This window comes from Aythya ferina (assembly GCF_964211825.1).
Source record: "Aythya ferina genome assembly, chromosome: 4".
In the NCBI taxonomy this organism is placed as follows: Eukaryota; Metazoa; Chordata; class Aves; order Anseriformes; family Anatidae; genus Aythya; species Aythya ferina.
Window position 1 is genome coordinate 62,590,224 of NC_140300.1, and position 22,221 is coordinate 62,612,444.

At 44.7% G+C, this 22,221-nt stretch overlaps 1 long non-coding RNA gene across 1 annotated transcript; it reads right to left on the reverse strand.

The window, feature by feature from the left end:
- Nucleotides 1–11,758: 11,758 nt before the first annotated feature.
- LOC311436846 lies at nucleotides 11,759–21,693 on the reverse strand. The gene is made up of 4 exons (XR_014693121.1): nucleotides 21,404–21,693; nucleotides 19,809–19,915; nucleotides 15,247–15,302; nucleotides 11,759–13,107 (listed from the first exon to the last, which is right to left on the reverse strand). It is a non-coding gene; the product is annotated as an uncharacterized lncRNA (long non-coding RNA).
- Nucleotides 21,694–22,221: the final 528 nt, after the last annotated feature.

Below are 22,221 nucleotides of genomic sequence, written 5' to 3' on the forward strand. Positions count from 1 at the left end.
AAACTCAGGTAATTGCATGAAGCTGAGGAGTTTGACTTGTAAATATGTATGGAGGGAGTTGTGCTGAGTGCTTTCAAGGATGTCCCCAGTGAAATCTAACTTCCATCAGTGGTGTTGAAACTTCTTTTAAAAGGAGTTTGGAACTGAAATATGCCGATACAGATTGGCTTTGGAAAACAGGGTTCCTGACTGACCGTGGTTTTGGTCCCAGTGCCAATCACTGCTCTTCCTGCCACAGGTATACAGAAAGTCCAGTTTGCGATGCTGTAGGAATCTTGTAGAGTTGAGGTAAATCCTAAACAGAGCCAAACTGCTGCGCTGTCACCATCATTCGGTGCTCTTGAGGTTTGGTGTTTGATGCCTTGCGCTCCCCTCTGCCTTCTCTGTGAACTCTGCCTTCTCTGTGAAATTTCCAAGGTGTTTCCATTCAGCTGGAGATGGCGCTCCCTGTGTGTTACCTGTTACAGCAGGTCTGGCATAGTTATCAGCACAAAATAAAATGGAAGCACCTCCCATCCCTTGGGGAAAATACAGTCCATTAGTTTTTCATTTGCCAGGAGCATCAGATTTTAGTATTTTTTTTCCTTTCTCTTTATGTCCTGGGAATATCAATCTGCATAGATCTATTATTAATTCCGCAGCAACTCGCTCATTTTCTCAAAAATCTTTACTGTTGGTGATAAAAGTAGGTCTCTCTAGGAATCATTTAAAATCCCAGTTGGGCTCAAGTACGCCATGCACAGTGCTGGGTACTTAGTGTGGGGTTTTGTTGTTATTTTTAGGTACCTTTGCCTCAGCTGAACTCACTTTTTTATAAGCTAAGTGTTGTAGAGTTGTCTGGCATTTAAATCTTAAAATTATTCTGGCAACGAAGGAATAAAATCAAAGGTGGGAGGGTGAGAATAAATGCATCCCTGAGCAACAGCGACCTGTGCTGAGAATGACAGCATACTGAGGTATACAGTGCTACAGAGAGGAGAGCAAGAGGGATTTTCCAGTCCTGAAAGGTTTTATAAACTCTCCTTATAGCGTTTGTTCCCTTCAGCCATACTCAGGCATCGCTGGGTGACAGCAAGAGCCTTGTTGAGGACGGTGGTTCACAAAGCCCTGTCTCAATTCCAGCTCGCATTTACAATTAAAGCAATGGAGAATCGGGCTTTCAATTAAGAACCCCTTTGGTTAAGACCCCCTTCCCATTGCTAGGGCTGCACGCTGCCCTTCTGCGTCCCTGGGTACGCGTGCACATAGCGCCCTGTGCTGTGCCAAGCAGGAGGGTGATGGTGCTGCGTTTGCACGGAGGGCCTGCAACTGCTTCGTCCTGGAGAGCTGCTGCTCAGGTTGCTTTGCGGATTCCCCGAGCAGGAAATGGAGCTCAGCACTCTCTTCCCTCACCTTGAGCATTCAGTCAGGGTCGTGCTCTCCTGTGCCTGTGGTCTGACATAAGGAATTGTTACTGCTTTTCTTTGCCACAGCGTTTTAAGTTGGAGTGGAGAAGCCTTCATCTAGAATGCTCCGTGGCATTTTCTTTTTAATTAAATCAATGCCTTGGACAGAAACAAAGCGCTGAGCGCTTATACAACACACCATGTTTTGATAAGCAGGAAGTTTCTTAATACACCTTTTTCTTTTACCTGTCTTTACTTGAAAGAAGCAGAACTTATGTCAGCCCTTCATATGTCAGTCAGATTCGTTCATAATTTCACAGGAGGGCAGTTCCAGTAACCTTTACACGTTGACCCAGTATTAAATTTTAGGAAGCAATGAGTCTGCATTTTATCCCTGTATTGGCTCTTCTGGGGGTAGAGGAGCGAGGGGAAGCAGTGGTTCAGTTCAGCTCAGGGGTTTTCCAGTTCCCCCAGTGATCACAGATGTGCTTCAATGTTAAGACATGATAAACAGGTCAAGTGGGTGATTCGTAGGGCGTAACAGGAGACACGAAGGTGAATTTCTCTGCATGTAGGAAAATTCAACTTATTTTTTTTATCTTAATGCAAAAACAAACAAATGAACAACAACAAAACACAAACCAATGTATGCATGAACCACCTGGAATGCTTCTATGGACATCAAGGGAAATGATCCCCCTTTTTATCAGTAACACACCTTGAGCAGCACTGCACAGGCAGTAGGGCAGTGTTTTAAGGTTATATTGAGACCCCCTTGTGCCTTGGACGTGGCAGTGACCAACTACCTTGACTGCTCGCCCTGAACCCTTTTCACGTTGAAGAGGGCAGCACATTCGCCTGGTAAATCCTAGCGCTGAGAGGAGTTCCTCCTGGTGGTGATGTTGTAGCTCGGTCACAGGCATGGCACATGCATGATTTGCATGCAGTGTGCCGTGATTCACAAAACTGATGCTCTGGTATCACTGAGCCAACGCCAAGCTTTTGTGCTCCTTTGTGCTTTGAAATGTGGTGGGTGCAAAGGCAAAAGCTCGCAGCCGGAGCTCCATCTACATTGTCTGGCGGTGACAGAAGAGGTTATTACATTTATTGCATGCCTTTGGCAGCTCAGGATTGGTTTTACCATGCCAGTCCCTTGTGTATTTTCAGTACCTCAAGGTACGAGGATCCTTCTCTCCTGTAGGAAGCAAATTAGTTACGCTGCTCTGGGGTCTGCTGGTGTACAACTGTGACTGCTTTCTTATGTGATTCAGCTGTTACTAAAATAAGACTTACTCCTCTGCAGATAAGCAGTTTAAACTCGTCTGTTAAGGATCGTGTGATTTTTTTTCCCCTCTTCTGTTCTGAGCAGGGTATTATCCACACACACACATATGCTTAACTGAAAAAATATACATCAAACCAGGGCCAAATAGTTTGCAGCCTGAGAAATTAACTGTGGAGTGAGTTATATTTTGTGTGCAAGGAAAGCCAAAGGGCAGGGTGTGGAAAACTCTCCATCTGTCTCTCTGGGCACGAGGGAAAGCTTTCCTGTGCTGCAACAACCTCTAGTGCTGCCTCAGCCTGGTGAAGCTCCACCACCTGCTGGTCCTGCTGCCATCATACCTGCTTTCTAGGGCTTTTCCTGAGATCCCAGTCTGTGCAAGAGGCAGGGAGAAGACTTTTCCAGCTCAAATGGATTGTTTCTTTCTTTCTCTTTCTTGTTTTCTTTCTCTCTCTTTTTTTTTTTTTTTTTTTTTTTTTTTTTCCCTCTCATAAAGGAAATGAACATAATATAACTAATTTAACTAATTTATCGGATTTACAGAGAGGAGTTCAGCCAGCCTGGAGGATTCAAAAGCTTGAAGTCCCATGCCTGATTATTTTAAACTTATGGCATGAAAATCAGGTTGCTTTAGGTTACTTTCTATTAAATGATGCGGGAAAAAGGCACTTGGACCAGCCCAGAGCCAAGGGAACTTGAGCAAGATGTAGCCTGGTATTTACTGCTTAGAGTTTCCCTGCTGCTGGTTACATTTCCCTCTCTCCCTCATGTTCATGCAGGGTGTGAGCAGTAGGAACACTTCTGAACTGGCAAAAAATATCAAGAATATGGCTTTTGGTGGTTGGTGGATGTCTCTTCCTCCCTCTCCTTGAAGGTAAATGGGGAATGCAAATGATTTGATCAGAACAAGGAAGTCAGAAGACTGAGCTTGGCTTTCAGAAATATTTCTTCAGACTTGCTAGGTAGTTCACATACTCTCACTCTGCGTACCGTGCTGTTTTAGCATAGGGTTTGGTTTGGTTTTGGTAGCTTGGCCTCCAAAGAAGCTTCTAGTGGCGTGCCCCTATACCCCTGGCTAGCATAAAGGGTGGTGAAATGGGTGCTGGAAACAAGCAAAGGCACAAGCAAAAAACAACCAAAATATATGGAAAATGCTGTTCTTAAGCTGTGATGTTTTAGCAAGTTTTTCCTAGTTTTGACAGTTTTCGTGTTAATCAGGTCTCTGTACCAAGCCCGCTGCCCACCCTCTACTGACACCTTTCCAGAGGCTCGTGCCTGTGATCCTGCTTACTGCTTTCTTTGGGTTATTATCTGTGTTTTTAATTGATCGAGGAGACTTGTCTTCTTGTTTATATCCATAGAAACCAGAGCAATGGGTTTCGAATCACCAAATTTATACCTAGGTAGCGCTTATCACAATCAGTCTGCTCTATACAGGCACATTTTCATCTCGAGAGCCTGTGTTTACCGAAGACAGTGGCTGAACTCCCTGTTTCAGGGTCTAATTCATAGCCAAGCTGCTGCGCTCAGAGTGCCAGAAGAGTTAAATTTCAGCGCAGCACATTCAGTGGCTCCGTTTCCAGCACAAACATTGCCAACCGTAGTGCCTCTGCAGGTGAAATTGTATTTGACTCTATTATGGCAGGCAGTTAAAAAGCACGCCTAAATGGCAAGTCACACACGTAGAAAAGATCTAATGTTTAACTCAATGTCTTCCCTGAATGTTTGCAATACCAAGCCTGTGTGTAGCTAGGCAGACTGGCTGTCCTTTTTAGTTGCTTGCATTGATTCCTCCATCAAGTATATATACAAACTCCGTATGGGGAGTGGTATTTTTTCCCCTGTGCTCTGTAAATGAAGTTCTGCGATCAGGAGACATAGCTCCTGTTTTCCACTAGAGGCCAATAAAGCGCCAGAGAAGACTGCTGCAAAGCTTTAAGCAGAAAGCCCCGTCATTTTTTTTCCCTTCCAGACCTGTTGCTCAACTGTTGTACTTCTGTCTTGATGAGAATTTCTTCTTTCAGAAATGGTTTGCCCTCTAATGAAGTGGAATTCAATTGCTAATACTTCTTCCCAGTATTTGGTTCCCCAAACCTTCAAGGAGTCAAAGAACTGTCTTCTTGATTTGCTCTTGCATATTCCTTCCACGTTTTCAATTCCTGGTTACCCGTAACAGCTGCCATAGAACAAAGGGGACAGCAAAAAGGCACTGGAAACAGGACGGTGATTCCAGTGCTTTGGTCTTTTATGAGTTTCAGGCAATGCTATGGCTTCAGCTTCTCCATGTCTCTGGGGATCACCCTGAACAGCATTCATCCAAGCCAACAGCATCCAAGAGGGGCAGAGGCCTGTCCACGCTGCCGTCAGTCTGTCTGGGTGCCTCCGCCTCCCAGCTCCTCAGGTTCTCTCTCAGTTGCACGATGAGGAGGGTGAGGACAGCAGAAGTCCTCAAATCCAAAGGTAGTTGTGCCAGCTCTTTGTCACAGGCAGCAGAAGCAGTTTGGGACCGTGCTTGTTAGCCTGGGAACTGCCCCGTGCTCTCTGGCCCAAATCAGCAAGGAATAACTCTGCCTAACATCTCGATTAGTCCCAGAGATGTTTACAGTGTGATGAAGGCACCGCTCAATACTGGGAGGTCATTTAGGGGTCTGTCGATGCTTGGCAGGGGTCTGATGCGAGCAGTGCAGATGTGCAACCCTCCCTGCTGCCACGCTGTGCTCTGGTTGCTTTTCCTAAACCTGGGGGATTTCCCCGAGGACTGGGGGAAACTTGCTTTTAGAGGTATTTGGGTTTCTCCTTTTGATTTTTGGAGGATGTGCCGCTGTGGTAGGAAGCAGAAGTGGGTCCTGGGTAAGAAGTGCAGGGCACATGCGGTGCCTTGGCTTCATACAACCCTTTTAGCCAGGGCACCCACAAACCACTGAGGATTTTTCTGCATCTGCCAACTCCCAAACCCACCTTGCAAACCAGCAGGGCTCTGCTGCAGGATTTCTCCGGTTAGAAAGGTGCTGTCAGGCACAGGCACACGCTGCGTGAGACAGGCTGCAACCCATGAGGGCGAGCGTTCGCTCCAGCTTCATTCATCTGCAATCTGCAAAGGAGTTCCTAATCCTGGTGCTCAGCAGGATGGGTGCTTTGAGGTGTTCACCATTGAGCTGCTCTTCTACAACATGGAGTTTGCAGGATTGCAACGTTTGCCGGGTAGGGGCCTCTGGAAACCTACTCTGTGCCGCCAGTGACTGCAGCGAGTATTGAATACCTTGCTATAAACTGCAGAAAGCTGACTCATTATTATTATTTACTCCTCATTAACGCTGGTGTAACACAGCAGGGAGGCTACAACAGCTCCCTGGCCGTTCTCTGCTGCTGCCGCTGGCTGCACGCGTGGTGCTGTGGTGCGACACTCGTGCGGGACGTGTGATCAGAGGGAGGCACCGGCTGCTGGGAACAGGGAGAGAAAGGAGGCAGGGGGAATCTGGCTTGGCTTTATTTATTTCCTCATGTGAGCAGCGCCACAAACACCCTTAAATACCATAAAATGAAAAAGAAGTAGGGAGTGTGAGTGACATCAGCTTTTTGTCTAAAAGAGTGGCCAGCTCTTTTTGCAAAATGAGTAATTTTGTACGTTACCAGCCGCACGTGCTGTTTAATTCCTCTCGCTTCCCTGCTGCCTGAAAGATGAGGACCGTGTGGCACGAGGTGCTGTACAAATGGAAGCAAATAGTATCTGCTCTACAGCGATTGTGCTCTAATTGACAAGGGGAAAAAAAAAAGGAATACACGTATTTTTTTTTTTTGGTGTTTCTATGCTGCTTGAAACAGTGGGGCCAGGGCCTCCGGGCACTGTTATAACCTGAGTCAATATTAATAATTCTTCATTTTCTGGAAGAACGGTGCTGCGGAGTTACTTTCTTGCTATAATTCGAGCAGACTGAAACAGGCTTCTCTGTAATGTGAGACTCAAGTTCCTTGGCAGAGTTTCAAGGCAAGCACATCTCTCTCCGCTGAGGTTTGCCACATCAGAAAGGCTCAAATGAGAGCAGGGACTTGGGGTCTTTTCCTAGCGTTAACCCCACGGGGCTGTTTCGCTTGGCAAGTGGTGGTCCCTTTCTGCACAGCTGCTTGGCCCACCTGGTTTCTGAGGGCAGGTATTAATTCTGGAAGCTCCTTACGTGCAGCGAGTGAGTTCCTGGTCCTGGTGGCGTGGGCTGGCTTGAGTGGAGCTGGCAGCCCTGTGGCCACGGCCTGGGTCATGCCAAGATCTGCATCAGGGCTGGTTTTGAGCTGCTCTGAGTGGGGGGAAACCATTTGATCAGTGCTCGTCGTGTTTCATACTAAGCCTTTTATGCCACTGCTAATACCACAAGTCGGTGGGACGCTCATGAACAAGCAGGAGTGTTTGATCTGCGCCTGTAATTTGGTTAACTGTTTCTCCTTATATTAATTTACATTTGGGTGATTCTGTAAGAAATTATAGCAGGATTTAATAACACTAATATTAAAAAATCAATATCAGGTCTGCATATTTCCATCTGATTAGCAGTTTTTCCTCTTGATTAAATTATGCATTTTTAATACAAGCCCTTCATTTATCTGTGATGACATGGCACTGCAGCCCTCTGTGTAAAGCGAGCACATTTCATTGCCCCCTTTGCTGCTGCTGGTACGAGATGCAAATTTTCTTGTTTCTCAGTAATTTTTTTCTGTATCCATCACACTGCATGCCTTTGCTTGCCTAGAATAAAAGGTCATTGTAAATCTTGATTATTCTTGGAAATTGCTCACACAGTTATTTCCTTGACTTGATACGTTTCATCCTCGAGCGCATCAAAAAGAGATTTAATCAAAAATGAAAATTTGGGAGAAACTGTTGGTAGTTCTTTCCATATACAGCAGTTTTTGAGAAATGCACAAAAAAAAACAAAAACAAATTTGAAATGTTTTTCATTTTGGTTTGGACAGCTGAAGTGGAATAAAGTTATTCTTATTTTATGACTTTCCGTGTTATTTTTTTTTGTTTGTTTGTTTTCTTCAGGGGAGAGAGATGAGAATTCAATCTTCACCCAAATTTCTGGGAGTACGACATGCACACTGGGCACTGCTTTCCCATGGGCTGTCCTCGCTGTTGGTTTAGAGAATCCACTCATGCAGGATGTCTGATTAATTAGCCAATGCTAATTACTTTTTTTGTCGGAGTTGTGTTTAATCCCTAACTAACACTGATCTCTGCTTTTTGACTGAGATGGAGCAAATACAGTGGGAATGCAGTTTGGTTTTGAGGTAGGAAGCGGAGCCACAGTTAATTTTTGGAAGGTGACTCTAAAGCAGAAATCCTGCCGTTTAGAAGAAGAGTGTTGAGTGCTAAATGAATCCTCCCCCTAAATCATGCCATGTATTGAGCATGTTGCCCTTCACATATCCCCTTCAGTGCTGTGCACACAGAAGCATGTATTGCACGATTGTTTGCAGGGATTTTGCAAAAACGTACATGGGACATGGTGTCCCAAATCTGTGAAAGAACCCCCATGTAGAAATATTTCCAGAGAGAGCTCTGGTTTGGGATATTTGTCCCGAAAGAAACTATGCTTGATGCTGAGCCCTCCTCATGATCAGAGTCAGAGGCGTGACAATATGTCAGCCAAGGATGGATATATCCGAGGCGAGGTGCTCTCAGTACGTGTTTGGGGTCTGTGGGGCACAACAGGGTGGATGCAGCTCCAAACTGCTGCTGGAAACAGGAATTTGCTTCTTGCTGCATTCACCTCCGTCCTCAGGCCTTGCATGGGAAATACTGTTTGTTTGTTTGTTTGTTTGTTTTTCTCCAAAGTATCAGCCTTTTTCATCTCACAACCTTGTAGCTCTGAAGTATGGCACTCACTGCACCTCTTTGGTTCTCAACCCTGGTAGAATGCTAGAGAAAAGATAGGAACCAACGACATCCAGAAGAGTTTAGTTAAGAGAGTTTGGCTCAAAATAATGCATCGTTCCTCTCAGCACATGCTGTGTGTACATAATAAAAGCTTTAAAAAAATCTACAATCTAAAAAAATAAATAAAATCTGTATATGACAAGATTAAAAAGAAAGTAAGAAAGTGATGTGTTGGAGGAAAAAAAAAAAAGGCAACAAACAGCTGTGAAACAAATCTTAAGAGCTTTAGAAGGAGAGCTTGATCTTCGGTGGTAGGCATGGGCCTGCCCAAAGGGACAGTGCTGGAGGACTTACACAGGACTTGTACAAAAGTCCCAGGTCACCAGTATCCTCAGTGACAGCAATCATGAGCTTTATCGGCAGTCGTGCCTTAATCGAGAGCTCAGAAACGATCGTGTTTCTCCACTGAGGAATTTGGGTGGTATAAATCTGTAGTCTAACGGGCTCGAGTCGTGGGGGCTGGCACACTCCCATTGTGAGCGCTTTTCCTAGGGGTAGATAAAAGCCTCCCATAAATAAAGCTTTGAAATCTTCCAGGAGAGGTTAGCAATACAAATATGGGTGCATGAAGCTCAGTGCAAGCAATAATTCCACAGATTTTTATTAGAAAGTAGATATATGGGAGCAGCTATGCATGATAAATCAACATATCTGCCTCCTTACTGGCTTTTATGATAGGCATTAGCAGTAGTGACTGTCACAGAGATCATAACTGCTTTATTTCAGCTGTCTTTATAAGGCATAGTCAAATACAAGCAGTTGCTATTATTTTTTAAGCATAAACTCTTTCTCCCTGCTTTGAATCGATGACGAAGTGTTCCTGGTTAAACTTCAAGTTTTGCGTGGCTGGGAGAGGGAAGGAAGAAGTTCTCGGTCTTTCGGTTTGGCAGAGTTTTTTCCTGGAGCCTTGGGGTGGCTGCCCTGCATTGCCCAGAGCACCGAGGCACGGCAGTCGCAACGTCTGCCTGCCCTTGGGGCACTTTGGGGAGCACGAGGACCGCCCGGCCTCTCCTTCAGGGTGCTGGAGGGGGTTTCGCAATGCCAGCAGCAAAATGCAACGTTTAATCTTTCTCAGTTGTCTCCTTGGGTAAATCAGCTTATGTGTAATCTGATTATGCATATAATATAGACGTATAAATTAAGTAGATAATTGGTGAATAATAGCATTGCCCACAGAATGATTTTAATAAAGGGTTAGAGAGGCTGTTCTGTGCTAAAAATGCTTCTGTCTTTCTAGGGTAGGGCTTTCAAAGACAATTAAAAGCATTTTGTACCCAAATCTAGAACTGTAAAGGTTCATAACGTGCTATACTGTATAAATACCAGTGGGGAGCTGGGCACTCAGCTCCGATTGGGAACTCCCCGGAGCTCTTTATACGCCTCAGGAAGAGGAGGCTGTTATGTTGGTACCGAAGAAATATGTCCAGGCACTTTCCTTAAATGTTCACTCAAGGCATCCCATATGGTGCACAACTAGGCGAGGTTAAGGCCGAATAGATGTGATATAGAATAGATGTGATACGTCTTTCTTTGAAGCTGCTTTTGTGGTTTTACAGTGTAGGCAAGCCTGGAAGAAGTGTCACATAAGACAGTGGCAGTAGAGAAGGTGAGAGGTAGGTTTATCCAGCTGTTTCATCTTCAACTCGTCATCCTCCTCCTCTTGGCCACATCTATGGCATTCCACCCTTCTCCGTCTCTCCTGCCTTCCATAAAACAGCTGATGGCTGCCCTGGAGAATAATCAGGCACATAATTGCAACCTTCCTCCTCTTTGGTTAGTCCTGCAAAATAGTGCCTGGCCCATATGGTGCTGCTGACACTATAGAAATGATGCTATGGATTAATTACAGCTGGGGACACTAGGAGGGGGGAGCTTTGTGTGCGTGGCTCTCCCACGAGGTGCGCAGTTGCGAAGCAACCTGACACATCTGCCAGGGCTGTCTAAGAAACTATTAGCCAGTTGCTACCTCCTGTGCTCAAGAGCTGCAGGCAATTTCACAGTAATAGTTTCTCGGTTTCTTTCACGCAGGCAACCGTGGTGCAGAGATACTGACTTAAATATGTATCACAGAATGGCATCCTTAATAGAGGCTTTACAGGAACAAAATGTATATGGGTAATCCACTAAGGCTGGTTGCAGCTGACAGCTTCGTTATTGCTCTGAAGACGCGTGTCGGGCACCACGGACCGGGAGCAGGAAGAAGCCGTAGGAACAGACAGCTCAGATTCAGGTCCCGGGGATGATTCTGCATCCCACCCGCATGGGCTCAGGGGTAAAATCAGAAGGCACTGTCCAGGGAGTGCCAAAAATGCAGTATTACTGCACTATAGAGAAGAGCAGGTGAGTTACAAGGACGCTGAAGCATTCCCCAGCTTGTGGATAGGGCCTCAAGCTGGTTTCCTTCTGCAAACACAAGGAGAAGGGAGGCTTTTATGCAGCAAGTCTAGGCGAGGCATGGAAGTCACCTCGTGTGGTCTGACATATAAATGAATAATTTGCCTTTTATTTTTTTCAGTAAGAGCAAAGCTGAACTTGAAAGCAAAAGCGGTTTGAGTGTGTGTATGTGCAGAAGTAGGTTTAAAGCTCTCCACAGGTGAATGAGGTAGGAGATCACTCTGGTGCATTCTGGTCACTTGATTTAAAGCATCATTCAACCCCTTTGGAAAATGACCTGAATCCTCAGAGCCAAGGCAGTCTCAATTTTGACGATGCCATCAAGATGTGCACGCAGTACCCAGAGACACCTCTTCCTTTTGCACCACTTCCCCTTAGCAGTATGCCCTGCCCAAACAGAAAAAATCCACTAAAGGATTTGGCCCTGGAGGGCTGCATTAGCTGGCGTTATTTTCTCAGTCGTCAAGTTTCAGCAATTCAGAACAAGTAGCAATGCCTCTCTGTATTGCTTTAATGACATTTGCTGTCAGAGACATGAGCCATTGGAAAGGACAGGGCTGTAACTTTATTTTAAGCTGGATAGGCTGTAGCTAAATCTTCTGAATCCCTTTCAGCTTTGGAAATGGCTTTCCCCTATCTCTGCCTTCTACCTGGTGCTTTCACATAGTGCTAAAAGGGGAATGGTACTTTTAATCTTGAAAATGCCTTTAGGGCTTTGGAGTGGATCATTTTAAAGTCAACAGTGTTTAAAACACATTAATGAGGGTATTCACCATAAAACAGTTTTATTTCTGTGCGTAACTGATAAACACGAATGTGAGAGAATATAAGGGAAAATAGGTGGGAAAACAGTTGTGCTTGCAAAAGCAAACAGATTGTGGATCCACAATGAGAAGAGTATCATATTTATTTTAACACTAAGGCTGGTTGTGAATTTTCCAGTTAAACATCTTTTGTTTTTTTCTTTCTGCCTGGGAAAATGCTCATTTGTCTTGACTGAAACCACATGTCCTCATATAAATTAGGTTTTGCTGGAAAACAGGCCAGCCTTTTGCTGGAGAACCCACCTACCTGGCTCCTGGGCGATCCCCCTAGCAAGCCAGGGCTGAGGGCTGGGTGGCAATACTGGCCACCACCATTTTCCCTGCCACCTCCAGCCCATTTTTCCCACTTGTAGACAATGCTGGAGAAGGAGATGCACAGAAAGAATGCAAAGGGTAATGCAAAACGGGTGAAGGCAGAAGCAAATGGGATCGTTGCCTCTTAGTAGGCAGGAAAAATAACATTTTTAAAAATTGAAACAATTTTAAAAATAAGAAAAAAGCAGGTCTGGTGAAATGTCAGACATCATCCCGTTTGCTTTGCCTTTTGTCTCTAACAGTGGAAGACCTGAAAGCCCAAACATGAACTGCATGTGTGTTAATGGTGATATGCAAGTGCTATTGGCCTTTGGTAAAATGAACTGGGGAAAAAAATCCAGCCAATCATTTAAATCAGGCACTTGTTCAGCTCTTAAGGATGTACAATATGATTATAAAACAAATCAATAAGCTCTCAGACTTTCTGAATGTTGTCACAAATGATTAAGTTACATGGATGGGTCTGAATTTACTCCCCCCCGCCCCCCCCCAGCAAGTCCAAAGTGTCACATCTGGACTGAGCTGCATGGACGTAGCTCCGAAATTTGGATTTTTGTTTGCTGCCCTCCCCAGAGGACACTTACCAAGTGAAAAACGGGCTAGAGCTCTAACACAGCATGCAGTTGTAGTGATATCCTTCTTTTAACGTGGGTAGGAATCAGCTTTTAAGAGCCATTAGGACCCAAAGGAAAATATGTTACTTTTAGTGGATATTTCTATGGATTTGGAGCTTGTAAGCAGCATGCTTTGTGTAAGCAGCATCTCATAACAAGCACACTACAAAAGAGGCAGCGCTCATCCTTGCAGCTGACTTTTTGGAGGTGTTCATCATCCACAAACAGATACTTAAAACTCTTGAAGGCCATGTAGAGAGACTCACCATGAGTAGCATGATGTGGTGAAAGTCAAAGTGTTCTCGAAAATCTGGCATTTCTCATCTCAGTTGCCATTGCCCGTGTCCCCTGTAGTTATTTAGACCTGTGCAAGGCCAAATTGGACAGTTTTAGGGACAAGAAATCCCACTCCCCCCATTCAACTGTGTTGCAGTGCTGAGGGGCTTAAACAGATTGAAATGCAAAGCAAAAAAAAAATCATGTAATAATGCATTTACATTACCACCATGCTCTGGGCTCCACAACAATTTTAACTTAGCCCCCATGAGGCCACGCAGTAGTTTTGACTGCGGACGTGTTTACTTTAATATTGTAATAGCTGTGTGTAAAGTAATTGATTTGTAGTCGCTATAGCAACTATAACCTTGTATTTTCTAATGTCTGGGTTCAAAATGTTAACCTGAATGTTGTTGTTTTTTTGTTTTTTTTTTTTTTTTGCCATAGAATTCACATTTTGTTCCTTTCATTTCTGGGGTGTGTTTTTTTCTCCTTTGGCAAGGAGCATTATTCCAACTGATGGATTTAAGAACACATTTTCAAGAGAAAATGTTTTAAAACAACCAGCATTTCCTGCTACGATGCTGCGTTCCCCAGCACTGGTGGCAGGTTAAATACACCTCTAATCATGGTGAATGGTAAGAAACATTAACTTCTAAACAGAGTCAATTTTGTTATTGCCTGATGCTTTACTGTGAACTGGTGCACCTGCAGTGCTGGGAAATAGTACCCAAAACAGATACAAATGGCCTGGCTGAAATGGAGTAGCAGGCTTAAAAACTCCACCCAGCTAGCATCACCTGTGTTTCATTAGGATTCGTTTTGGAGAGGCCTGGAGCCAGCCTCTAAAACCAGCAGCTTTAGACTCAGAAGAGTTTGGTGCCCAGCTATGGGAGAGGCTGGGAGCTCAGTTTCTGTGAATTTTCTTCTGTTGATTAACTTGCTCCACAGGCAGTCCTGCCAGGTAAGCCCCTGAAAGGTGTATAGTTGTCACCTTTGAAAATCCTCTTTCTCTGTCTCCTTCATTACACTAATCATCTCTTCCTGCTCTTGTTAGAAAATGAGATTAATTTGTTCTTTGCCTCTCTTTTGGGGGCTTTCTGAAATGGGCTGGTTTTATTTTTCCCTGCATCCTTTTTAGTCTTTTCCTCTTTGGTGCATATGTTACTGAAGTGAGAGGTAGCCCACTTCATGGTTTAAAGAAACCTAAAAAAAAAATACTGTTGTTTGGTAGGGAACTTTAAAAATAAAACCCAAGAAACCTTCCGCTCTCCAGTCCTGACACAGAATGAAGACTTTGAACCAATTTTTCATGTTGCTCTGAGCGTTGAAGCCTTGCTCCTTCTTCTTCCTGCTAAATACTACATTTCCAAGTTTATTCAGGGTTCTTTCTAGAAGCATGGAGATCCTTAACACTAATAAGAAGTAGCAGGGTAGCCAAGGAGAAGCGAAGGCTTGATTCTTCAAGCAAATGAGGTCTGAGACAGTTTTTATGTGAAGAAAGCAAAACTTTCCTTACTCCTGAAGCAGCACTGCTGGGGTGAGGCATCTAGCTTCACGTGAAGCAGCACGGGCAATAAGTTTGTTTGCTGCAAAAGTGCACTTTAGGTGGATGCTCTATTGGCAAGTGTGTGCCTGAGCTTTGGAAGCAGTTTTGGATGAAAGAGAGAAGGGCGTGTTTCACGGAAGGGTGTGGGAACAAGGTGAAAGCTGAGAAATAAAGAAATGCCTCAGGTTTTAATTTTGGGACCAAATTTTTTCAGTGAGGTGAGCTATCATTGACTATATTATCACAGGCATCAAAATATTTAAGCAAGGGAGTAGTTCTGGTAAAGTTGAGGTATTTAGATGCTTAGCATGTAGTTGAGGATGAGAGACCACAAGTGTTTACCGAGGCATTTGCTGAACCCTGTGTAAGTACAGTAAGCCAAGCGTGAGTCTGTGAGTGGTACTGCTTCTTCCCTGGGCCACAGAGTGCCTGGATCCATAGCATGAATATTTTCACATTGATACTTGATAAGCTGATGCCCTGTGGGACTGATGTAAAACAATCTGCTTTTAAATCTGTAACTATCACTGACGTTGCTGGTGTGTTGGCTCCGGTAGCCCAAAGCACTTTTTGGTGACCTTCCACATTGCCTTCCCTGTGGAGCCAATGGCTGTGCTGCTAGAGCCCTATCAGCATTAAGGTGTAAATACCTTAATATCAGATTCATGGTGTAAATACCTGCGTGAGGATGTTCTCGAAGCCTTCCTCAGAGGTTACAGGTGCACTGGAGATGCCTGGAAGAAAACACGCAGGTAAAAGAGAGATCAAGAAAAAAAATCATTAAGAAACATTGCTAGAAGTACTCCATAGGAAGCGGAGCGTGTGTGTCCTGGGGTGCCACTGAGAGATTGATGGGGAAAGTTTGTTTGTTGTGCTGTGTTTTGTTTTGCTGTTTCTTGTCCTTTGCATGGCAGAGCTGCAGCTGAACACTTCTTCATGCGCTGGAAATGAGGAAGGCTGCTTCCATGGGTCTAATGGAGCCACAGGAAAACCTTTTGAGGCCTTGGCTGAGATGGTATTTAATTTAAAGGAAAAGTCTTTCTGGTCAGAACGGATGCATTCCTCCCTTTGGGCCGGGGTTGGGTGATGGTATCAGATGCTGCTTAAGAGGTGTGGATGTAAAAGCCATCTGTAGTCACAGATACATGACCCAGTGGTTAAGTAATGGAGTAACATGCCAACACAGCCGGCTGCTCCCTAAATGTGTAGCCAGAAAGTGTTTGCTTCCATTTTTGAATCGCTTTGCGGGTGCTAAGTGGAGCTATTGCATTACCGGCAATTAAGGCACTTCTCCTCCCAGAGGCTGCTCGGGTGCTGCTTGGCCCCGGCACAGAAAGCGCTGCGGGCTCGCGGAGCGGGCGGGCTGACCTGGCGCAGAGCATGAAGATAATGGAAATCTCTTCTCCTCCTGCTGAAAATCGAGCCTTTTCAGACCACGTTGCCAAAGGGGTCTCTGCACCCTGGGGGGCTGGATGCTTTCTTTGCAGACGGCTTTATACAGAGGGTAGGAAGAAGGCCAATTGCACCCACAGCTCCCTTTGCCACCCTAGGCTGGCTCCAGTTACAAACCCACTTCCTTCTGCCAGTTCATAGCATCTGCAGCGCTAATTGGCACTATTTTTATCGTCCTCTTTTTAAGGCACCCCCCTTTCCTCTAGGAGGAGATGAGAGAAATGAAGTGGGTCCCCCAGACCTACACATAATGAATGCTGTATTTCATGTGTGCTCTGGAGAGGTGAAAAAAAGGGCTGGGTTGAGTAACCTGGGTGTAAGCAGCTTTTAATAAGGTATATTCATGTGCCAAAGCGAATCATTCTGGTCCATTGGGTAAGTATGTATCAAAGTAATTTTCAAAATACTTCTCCGCAGCCAATGAGCTGGAAAGGGTCAGTCCAACCATGCATTATTTTTTAATGCATATGCTTATTTATTGGATTGAGGGAGGAACACAAGATCTTTCCGGTTACTTGCCCAACTGAAGCTGTCTTCTTGTGGCACAGCAGCTCTGTTTGGAAGGAAGGTTAGTGCTCTTCTCCCCTGGTGTTGGGGGTGCTCGGTGGAGGCACCCAGATCCACCACAACAGGGCAAGGGCTGTACCTGTGTCTTGCCCTCTGAGCTCTTACCACGTTTTGCATGAAATCCTGTGAGATGGGAGGCCCTGAAACAAGCCCAGGGGCAATGAGTAAGACACCCACTTGTTTTGAGAATGTTCCTAGGGTTGTGTGTGATCAGAAACGTGGTGGCTTGGCACTGTTTTTTTCAGCGTGCAGAGCAGGCTTGGAGCACCTGGAAGCTTTCTATCAACCTAGCGTGGTGCCTGATGAATTTTGGTGAGCTGTGTGTAGGCAACATCTGTGCGATATTTTTTCAGGATCATGGTTTTGTGGTTTATATTCCAACTGGTGATCTCTTTAGGAGCCTACGTTTGGTTTTGGATGAGGACAAAACATGGACAGAACCTTAGTTTTTGAAGATTCAATGCAGAAAAGTTGGGGTCAGTAGCAGAAGTGTGATTAAACTTGGATTCATTCATGTGTTTTTAGATCGACTTTCATTTTGCTACAATAAATCATTAAAAAAATAAAATCTGGGACAGTTTGACATAGACATGCAGCCAGCTGCTAGTCCTGATACCTAGCCTGGGGGCCGAGGGGAGGAGAGGGATTTTGTGCCAAGCTCTCGACCCTTCATGGAATGCTTTATCTTTATTGTGTATTTGTAGCCTTAGCACCTAGGAATGAGGGGGAAACAGCAGAAACGCCCAGTTTCCACTTCAAGCACCTAAACAACAGAAGCAATCAGTCACTTGCCTCCTCTGTAGGAAAAAAAAGAGCATTTTCAAAACATTTTCCAAGCAGGAATTTGCATGTGCCATATTCCATCACTAATGTATCTCCAGCTGTAGCACTTTGTAAGCATCCACAGATGGCTCACGTTCCTGGTTGGGATTTATAATTCGGTGGTTTGTGTTTTTAAGTAAAACCTCAAGTGCTAAATAAAGAAAATGTCAGAACTCTTTAACAATGGAAAAAGGGTCTAATTCAAAGGCACAGCTGTGGGACATCGTGGGAGTTGAATGAAACAGGAGGCTTTTCCTTGGAGGAGCTGGATATTATATTGAAACCATTATTTTTTCCCTAGTAAAGTCTCTGGGCCTGACGACAGGGGCTGGGAGCTGTGGGTTGCTTTGCATCTGCTTTCTCCCGTGGGTGCTGGTGGGTACAAGGGCAGCCAGCAGCTCACAGAGGGTTGGGACTGTGGTGCTGTAGTTTGCAGGGCAGAGAGATATGATCTGTCCTGAGGACTCTGCTGAGGGTAATATCCAGGTCTGTGTGTGTATATCTGTGTGTATATATATTATATTTATGTATATCCACCTATATAAGGAAAATATACCCATCAGCTCTCACAGGTGATGATGGATGGTGTTAATGATGGTAACAGCTATGTATCTACTTTTTTTTTTTCTGTGCTTTTCCTCACCTATTGCAGTGAAATGGACATCAAACAGTTCCAGTCTGTAACTTTTCTTACCCATAGCTAGGAGGAAACACTCTATTTTAGTCACTTTTGAAGCAAACTAGTAGTGAATGAGAGGGTTAAGATTTCAAAACAGGGATGAAATGAAGTGCAGCTTTAAAGTGAGTGGAGCTTTTTGTATTGGGCATGTTAATATTTTTAATTGTCTTTGGTCTCTTCTTCTTAGTGTTGCTATCTATTTGCCTACCAGTGCAGCAGGGAGGGAGCAATGTGGGCACACTGAGCATACCAGCAAGTTCTTGCTTGCTTTAGCATTAAAAAGCACTTCAGCCTTCAACAATTCTTTATTTTCTGAGCACCTTAAAACCAGTGCAAGCCAGTCCTTGGCTGTGGAAAACTGCAGGAAGGCAAACACCTGGGGATGAAAGTTTTACTTCATTTTTTGGTGTTGATATGCTAGCTTTGTTTTTCCAAATATTGATGTGATTTTTTTTCCTGTCTTTGATGTTTTTCCTTCTGTACACATACTGGGATGCATACAGGGATAACCATTAAATTTTTTTTGGTTGGTGTTAGTCCCCTTCTTGCGATTGCGTGAGCTGCCCTGACTTTGCAGGATGATTCAAGATGAAGAGCTGGGGTATAACTGGCATTTGTGGTGAAGGAAGAATGCCCAGCTTCTTGCTTTTAGTGTGATTAATCATCCTGTAAAAGAGACTGCTGTGTAAGTATGATGGCCTTTCTAAAGAGGCAGGGCTGGGAGGATAAGGTCTGTATTGAGCCCCATGAAGCTGCCCCTGGAATAACATCTTGCATTTTCCATGATTGCCCTTCAAAATGAAAGATGTGGGAGCTGCCCAGAAGCTCTGCCCGTTTCGCTTTACAAAGAGCAAACTGAAAAGTGATTTGATCAAAGCCTGAATATAGCCATGTTTTCTTTAGCTAAAGAGCTCTTCAGTGGAGCACACATGGGTGCAACGAGCTTTGAAGGCTGAAAGCTGAAGGCTACAAAACAAAGGGTCAGATTTTAACAACGAGGGAATTAACTGTTAAAAGAGTTCCTCGGGAGATGTGGTGCATCTCCTTTTGCCTTAAGACTTTAGAGCAAAACCGTATGCTTCTCTCTCAACTGTGTTATGACTCAGACTAAAACTTTCTAGCGCAGCTGCAGCGTAGCTGGGTACTAAGTTCACTGCTTGCTGTTCATAGACTTCTACCCTCAGAGTTTTTCAAGCTGAGCTTTAGTTTAGAATACATATGAGGAGGAAATGCAAAATTGCCTTTCAAACAAATATTACAAAAATACTTTCAGAAGTCTTTTGCAGTCTATTACTAATTATTTCTGTGTAGTTCATGATGGTTTCTCTCAATGATCTGAGCGGTCTCAAGCTGACTGAGGTCTGGTGCCCCATTTTTTGGGGCACCAGAGCTAAAACTGAGCTATGCTGAATTGAGCAACTCCTATTCTGTCTCTGGATTTGCTTCCCCTTACATTTATTAATTGTCAGTTGATAGCAGATACCTGAAATATTTTATTCACTTATAAATTAACCCTCCATTTTTTTCTAACCAAGCTCATCAGACATATTTAACATCCAAGCTGAAATTTGGTCTTGATAGTGGTGATGCTGTACACCTAATTATCATGTCACTTAGGTTTGCTTAGCCATCATAAATAATCTTTATATTACTTTTTTTCTACAAACTCTCAAAGATACTGGTTAATTTCAGTTATTTTGAGGCTTGAGGACAGAAATACCTTGGGGTAGCAGAGACAGTCCAACGAGGAATAGCAACTGTGATGAAGCTGCAGTTGGAGCACTTGGTAGGGTGGAGAGAGGACCAACAGCATCTGTGTGATGAGACCTGGGAAGGGAGAGAACAAAAACTTCCCTGTTTCCATCTGCAGTCGCATTGCCACAGGGGGAAGCACCAAAATGAAGGGAAACTGAGCATGAAGTGCATTTGGGAGCACTTGGCTGAATTTAGCAGGCAGCATAGGGATAAGATGAAATTGCAAGCCCAGGAAGTGACAGATTTTAAGATGTATTTAGGTGCTTACAGACACTTCCTTGGGATGCCTATGGCACCTCCAGTTACAACATACCTTTCATAACCTATGGCCACCGTGATTTAGGAACAAAAATTCAAGTTCCTGTAAGAATTACCGTGCTTGGCTGCTTGCAGAGGGCAGGAGGGTTGAAATTTCTGCCAAGGCATCAAAGAGAGGGTGTCAGAGGCCACCCTTGATGAAACCAGCATCAACACCTGCCTCTGGGCAATAGCAGCAAAGAGGTTGAGCCTTAGGGATCATAGCTTTGTGAGAAAGTTATTTGCAACTGTGATTTATAACACTGCTTGCTACAGGGGTCATAATGATGTCTCTTCTCACTCTGTGTTGGACTTGCAAGTCCAGGGAATCACCCAGAGAGAGGCTGGCAATTGGCAAATGATTTAATGCTGCTGTTTGATAGAAAGAGAGATTAAAATGTATGTTGTGGTGAGCTGATGCTCAAGTCCAGAAAACATGTCTCTTCTTCCCATCCTTTTGACTGCCCAGCAATAAATCTATTGGCCTGAGATGCCCACCCAATAATAACTGCAAAAAAAAAAGAGTGTAAAAAATACACTCTTTGTCATCTGAACTATTCATTGCATTTATAGATCATAGAGCTGGGCAATGTCATGATTGATTGAGCAATTCTCCATCTCCCCTGATTGCCCAGGACTTGCAGCCTAAACAAGGTCACTGACCTGACCCCAATTACAGTGGATCAAAATAAAAAGAGGCATTTAGCACTGTCTTTTCCTGCTCATCTTAGATTGGAGGAGAGACAACTCCTCAACTGCTGAGAAGAATAATGATTTATTTGGTAACTTCCATCTAACATCATCCTGTAGGATGCTGAGTGCCCAGCTGGTGTAAATCAACGGGAGCCCTTTGGGAGCTGCTGAATTTCTGGGGACTGCTCCCAGTTTGCACCAGTTGAGGCACTGGTATCACATACAGTCCCTTCCTCTGAGCGAGCCTACTCCCTGGCTGAGGAGAAGATGGTCCTGGTGGAAACCTTTATCTTCCTCAACAGAACTGGGGGAGAAATGATGACGAAAACACTTGTGGGTTAAGATAAAGACAGGGAGATCACTTATGAGTTACCATCAGTGGCAAAACTGCTTGCAGTTGGGGAAAATTAATTCATTGTCAATTAAATTAGACTTGGATACTGAGAAACAATGAGAACATTCAAACACCTTTCCTCCACCCTCTGCTCTTCATTCCTGACTCCCCTACCCCCTGACTGGAGTGGTGCAGAGGGATGGGGGCTGGGGGTTGTGGTTATCCCATAACAATACCTCTCTGCTGCTCCTTCCTCCTCACACTTTATCCTTGATGCACCGTAGGGTCTTCTCCACAGGCTGCCATTGCTGCCGGAGATACACCTCAGCTCTGGTGTGAGGCCTTGCTGGGCTACAGGGCGGATCTCTACCCTGGCACCAGGGGCACTTCCTCACCCTTTTCCTTTTTGCATCACCTTGGTGCTGGCAGGGCTTTATCTCCAATTTTTTTTTCTTTATTTCCCCTCCCACTCCCCACTCAGTGGTGCCAATATGGCTGACAGGCTGTATGCTGTGGAGGGGCTGTTGAGGAACCTTCCGGAACCTTCCGGAACTTTCCAGAACTGTCTCCTCTCCTCACAAAGGCCACATAGAGAATAGAATAATAGAATCATTAAGGCTGGAAAAGACCTCCAGGATCATCTGGTCCAGCTATCACCCTACCACCAATGTCACCCACTAAACCATGTCCCCAAGCACCACATCCAACCTTTCCTTGAACACCCACCGGGATGGTGACTCCACCACCTCCCTGGGCAACCCATCCCAGTGCCTGACTGCTCTTTCTAAGAAGAAATGTCTCCCCATTTCCAACCTAAACCTCCCGTGGCACAACTTGAGGCCGTTCCCTCTCGTCCTATCGCTAGTTCTCTGTGAGAAGAGGCCGACCCCCAGCTCTCCACACCTACCTTTGGCGCCCACAAGATGGCGGCACAGGAGTTGGCGAGTTCAGGTCTCCTTTAGCAGTTTGGCCGAAGGCATCCTCCAGGAGCTGAGCTTCTCCTCCAGATACTGAACTTCTCTTCCAGGAGCTGAGCTTCTCCTTATTTTTCTGC